This window comes from Trichechus manatus, unplaced genomic scaffold (genome assembly GCF_000243295.1).
Source record: "Trichechus manatus latirostris isolate Lorelei unplaced genomic scaffold, TriManLat1.0 scaffold00334, whole genome shotgun sequence".
Lineage (NCBI taxonomy): Eukaryota > Metazoa > Chordata > Mammalia > Sirenia > Trichechidae > Trichechus > Trichechus manatus.
In genome coordinates, this window is record NW_004444270.1 from 422,373 (window position 1) to 428,533 (window position 6,161).

Below are 6,161 nucleotides of genomic sequence, written 5' to 3' on the forward strand. Positions count from 1 at the left end.
AAGCCCAAAGACGCACCAATGCATATTCAAGAGACAGGTCCTAGGAAGATCGAGGCTTCCAGATACAGAGAAACTTGTTTCTGTCTCATATCTTTCAATTTTTAAAGATGTTCAACAATAGTTAAAAAGAACTGCTAAAACAAGTGCCACATAGGAATTTAGAAATGAATTTCTGGCAGCTAAGACATGTTCCCCCAAGTGTCTGTCAGTTTGTCAGATTGTGGGGCTTGCATGTTGCTGTGATGCTGAAGCTATGCCACCAGTATTCAGATACCAGCAGGGTCACCCATGGCGGACAGGTTTCAGCTGAGCTTCCAGACTAAGACAGACTAGGAAGAAGGACCTGGCAGTCTACTTCTGAAAAGATTTAGCCAGTGAAAACCTTATGAATAGCAGTGGAACATTGTTTGATATAGTGCTGGAAGATGAGCCCCTCAGGTTGGAAGGCACTCAAAAGACAACTGGGGACAGCTGTCTCCTCAAAGTAGAGTAGACCTTAATGACATGGATGGAGTCAAGCTTTCGGGACCTTCATTTGCTGATGAGAAGAAACAGCTGCGAATATCCATTAATAATCAGAACATGGAATATACGAAGTATGAATCTAGGAAAATTGGAGATTGTCAAAAATGAAATGGAACGCATAAACATCGTTTATGGCATTATTAGTGAGCTGAAATGGACTGGTATTGGCCATGCTGAATCATACAATCATATGGTCTACTATGCCTGGAACAACAACTTGAAGAGGAATGGCGTAGCATTCATCAACAAAAAGAACATTTCAAGATCTATCCTGAAGTACAACTCTGTCAGTGATAGGATAATATCTATATGCCTACAAGGAAGACCAGTTAATAAGACTATTATTCAAATTTATGCACCAACCACTAAGGCCAAAGATGAAGAAATTGAAGATTTTTACCAGCTTCTGCAGTCTGAAATTGATTGAACATGCAATCAGGATGCATTGATAATTACTGGTGATGGGAATGTGAAAGTTGGAAACAAAGAAGAAGGATCGGTGGTTGGAAAATATGTCCTTGGTGATAGAAATGATGCTGGAGATCGCATGATAGAATTTGCAAGACCAACGACTTCTTCATTGCAAATACCTTTTTTCACCAACATAAACAGTGACCATACAAGTGGACCTCACCAGATGGAATACACAGGAATCAAATTGACTACATCTGTGGAAAGAGACAATGGAAAAGCTCGGTATCATCAGTCAGAACAAGGGCAAGGGCCGACTGCAGAACAGACCATCAATTACTCATATGCAAGTCCAAGTTGAAACTGAAGAAAATTAGAAAAAGTACAAGAGCCAAAGTACGACCTTGAGTGTATCCCATCTGAATTTAGAGACCATCTCAAGAATAGATTTGACACATTGAACATTAATGACTGAAGACCAGACGAGCTGTGGAATGACATCAAGGACATAATACATGAAGAAAGCAACAGGTCATTAAAAAGACAGGAAAGAAAGAAAAGACCAAAATGGATGTCAGAAGAGACTGTGAAACTTGCTCTTGAATGTCAAGTAGCTCATGTGAAAGTAAGAAATGATGAAGTAAGAGAGTTAAACAGAAGATTTCAAAGGGCTGCTCGAGAAAACAAAGTATTATAATGACATGTGCAAAGACCTGGAGATGGAAAACCAAAAGGGAAGAACACACTCTGCATTTCTTAAGCTGAAAGAACTGAAGAAAAAATTCAAGCCTTGAGTCGCAGTAGTGAAGGATTCTACAGGGAAAATATTAAACGAGGAAGGAAGCATCAAAAGAAGATGGAAGAAATACACAGAGTCGCTATACCAAAAGAATTGGTCGACATTCAACCATTTCAGGAGGTACCATATAAGCAGGAACCAATGCTACTGAAGGAAGAAGTCCAAGCTGCACTGAAGGTATTGGTGGAAAACAAGGCTCCAGGAATTGATGGGATGCCAATTAAGGTGTTTCAACAAATGGATGCAGCGCTGGAAGTACTCACTTGTCTATGCCAAGAAGTTTGGAAGACAGCTATCTGGCCAACCAACTGGAAGAGATCCATATTTATGCCTATTCCCAAGAAAGGTGATCCTACTGAATGTGGAAATTATCAAACAATATCATTAGCATCACACACAAGTAAAATTTTTGCTGAAGATCATTCAAAAGCGGCTGCAGCAGTACATCAACAGGGAACTGCCAAAAATTCAAGCCGGATTCAGAAGAGGACATGGAACCAGGGATATCATTGCTGATGTCGGATGGATGTTGGCTGAAAGCAGAGAATACCAAAAAGATGTTTACCTGTGTTTTATCGACTATGCAAAGGCATTCGACTGTGTGAATCATAACAAATTATGAATAACATTGTGAAGTATGGGAATTCTTAACTGTGCTCATGAGGAACCTGTACATAGACCAAGATGCAGTCATTCAAACAGAACACAATACAGAAGAAAGCAAGAGGTCATTAAAAAGACAGGAAAGAAAGACAAGACCAAAATGGATGTCAGAAGAGACTGTGAAACTTGCTCTTGAATGTCAAGTAGCTCATGTGAAAGTAAGAAATGATGCAGTGAATGATGAAGTAAGGAGACACTGAGTAGTTTAAAATTAGGAAACGTGTGTGTCAGGGTTATATCCCTTCCCCATACTTATTCAATCTGTATGCTGACCAAATAATCCAAGATGCTAGACTACGTGAAGAAGACTGTGGCATCAGGACTGGAGAAAGCCTCATCGACAACTTGCAATATGCAACTGACACAAGCTTGCGAGCTGAAAGTGAAGAGCACTTGAAGCACTTACTGATGAGGATCAAAGATTACAGCTTTCAGTATGAATTACATTTTAACATACAGAAAACAAAAATCCTCCCAACTGGACCAATAAGCAACATCATGATAAATGGAGAAAAGATTGAAGCTGTCAAGGGTTTCATTTTACTTGGATCCACAGTCAACACGTATGGAAACGGCAGTCAAGAGATCAAATGATGCCTTGCATTGGGCAAATCTGCTGCAAAAGACCTTTTAAAGTGTTAAAAAGCAAAGTTGTCACTTTGAGGACTAAGGTGTGCCTGACCCAAGCCATGGTATTTTCAATCTCCTCCTATGCATGCAAAAGCTGGGCAATGAATAAGGAAGATGGAAGAATTGATGCCTTTGAATTATGGTGTTGGCTAAGAATATTGACCATACCATGGACTGCCAGAAGAACAAAAAAATCTGTCTTGGAAAAAGTACAGCCAGAATGTTTCTTAGAAGTGAGGGTGGTGAGACTTCATCTCACATACTTTGGACATGTGATCAGGAGGAACCAGTCCCTGAAGAAGGACATCATGCTCGGTAGAGTAGAGAGTAAGTGAAAAAGAGGAAGCCCCTCAAAGGGATAGATTGACTAGATTAACACAGTGGCTGCAACAATGGGCTCCAACATAGCAATGATTCTGAGGACGGCTCAGGATTGGGGAGAGTTTCATTCCGTAGGGTCGCTGTGATTCGGAATAGACTTGATGGCACCTAGCAGCAAGGAAATATGTTCCAGCTTCCCTGAAAATATTTGTTCTCATTTTTTCCTTATTTTAACCAGTTCAGTTATTCGTTTTCCATTTTGCAGTGTTGATACTCCCTTTTCTCAGATTAGCAATTCAAGATAAAAAGTACTGCCATTTTTATTTTAACTCTCTTTTTCGTGGAAATGCAGATTATTTTTCAAAGATTAAACTATTTCCCTCTCCATCACAAATGTGTAACTGATACAAGCCTGAAAACGCTAGATATTTTCTATGTCAGGACAAGGAACACTCTGGAGATTAAATCCTTACCAGCACAACAAGGGAGGAAATCACTGTAAAAAAAACAAAACAAAACAAAACCAAAAACCTGTTGCCGTCGAATTGATTCCGACCCTATAGGACAGAGTAGAACTGCCCTAGACCCAAGGAGAGGCTGGTGGATTCGAACTGCTGACGTTTTGGTTAGCAGCTGAACGCTTAACCACTGTGGCACCGGGGCTCCATAACTATAAATATTAAGGTTTTCTTTTTGTTTTTCTTATTTACAGACTGTCTGGAACTAACAAAACAGAACAACAAATTGGACTACTATAAATTCCCTGTTTTCTTTTTTTTTTTCAGAAGATAGTTGACTTTGGCGTCTTTCTCTTCCCCTCCCTGCCATGCACCTTTCTTTTGTTTCAATAATCTCCATAAACCAGTCAGATTTTTTGGACCATTAAACGTCCATAGTTTAATCAGTGAGCAGAAAACCCTTTCTCCCACGTTCAAATTTAAGGTAGTACAAGGAAACAGAGAGAAAGGAAAAATGTTAAGATTAGTTATTAGGATATTAAAATGACAGGCAATTAAAGTGCAGCTTGAAGTTTGAAAAGACAGGACGGAGAGCTTGCGAAGACCTACAAAGGAAATTGCTAGTGGCGTTTTCCCAAATCAAGATGTATGTTTATGTTACCACCACTATTGTCAGTATTATTTTGACAAGAGATCGTTCAAACCTCATTACATTTAAGGGCTTCTGTCTCCTCCTGCACTGGCGGGTCAGTGGCCGAATTCCCACCTTCCATGTGGGAGACGCGGGTTCGATTCCTGACCAATGCACCTCATGCGCAACCATCACTTGTCTGTCGTTGGTGGATTGTGTGCTGCTATGATGCTAACCAGGTTTTGGCAAAGCTTCCAGACTAACGTGGAGTAGGAAGAAAGGCCTGGCAATTCACACCTGAAAATCAGCCAGTGAAAACTCTATGGATCACAACAGTCCATGCCTGACTGATCATGGGCATGGTAAAGGACTGGGCAAAATTTCCTCTCATTGTGGATGAGGTCACTGTGAGTTGAGGGCCAACTCGAGAGCAGATAATAACAACAACATCTACATTTCTTCAGAGTAGCTGGGTGATGCAAACAGTTAACACACTTGGCTGCTAATCAAAAAACTGAAGGTTCAAGACCATCCAGAGGCACCTCAGAAGAAAGGCCTGGAGATCTACTTCCAAAAAATTAGCCTATGATACCCTTGGACAGCTATGGGGTCACCATGGGTTAGATAAACTCAAAGGCAACTAGTTTATCTCCTTCTGCAGTGTCCTCTGGACAAACAGGACATGATTTTAAAAGGTAAGAAAGACAATTTTATGGTTAACACCTAATGTAATTCAGTTCAACAAACTTTGTAGCCTTGTCCTGCATATTTTACTTAGAAATATTAGCCATTTACATAGATCCAGGACTCGTATCATCTGTGAAATTCTGGTTCCTTCAGCCCAGAAAGGCAGAATAACAAAGATAGAGTCACAAAGTAAGCTAGCAACCTGTACATGACTTCGTCATTTAAGTGCTATAAATGTTTGCTACATCCAGCTGTTTTCTTTTTCTTTGGCAAATGTTTTACCCCTATACATATAGATTATCAAAAGAACACCAACAAGTAGTTTTCCTGGCTTAAAAGAAAACAAAATGTTTTTGGTGCCAAAAAAACCCAAACCTTTTGCCATCCAGCCGATGTCAACTCATAGCAACCCTACAGGACAGAGTAGAATGACCCCATAGGGTTTCCAAGGAGCGGCTGGTGGATTCAAACTGCCGACCTTTTGGTTAGCAGCCAAACTCCTAACCACAGTGATCTTTATAAATACAGATTATCAGAAAAACACCAACAAGTAGTTTTCCTGGTTCGAAAGAAAGCAATATGTTTTTGGTGCCAAGGAGGAGGACAACCTTGTATATTTAATCACTTCAGCCTTACTTTGTCCTTTGGCGTGGTCTGCTCCCTGACTTTACTCCAGTAGTGGGTGCCTTGAAGTCGTAGACAAATTAAATCAACCACTTGTATCACGTGTGTCTCCAAGAATGCGGTGTCTCGGGTATGAGCGATCTATCAATTCCCTTCTCTCCTTTCACTTTGGCATGTTGACAGCCCAGGCAGATTTCCTAGGCAGATATTTTCTACCCCAATCACAGCAGCTCTTAAGAAGAGTTTCAGGACTGCCTGTGCACGGCGCACCTTTTCTGTCCCAAGGGGTTGGTGCATTTCTTAACGGCTGTACAAACATTCGTAATTATGCCTACAGGTAAGTACACTGCTGTCTTCTTGGAAAACTGAGAAGTACAAAGAATGTTTATATGCGTATCCAGCCGTTCCAAGT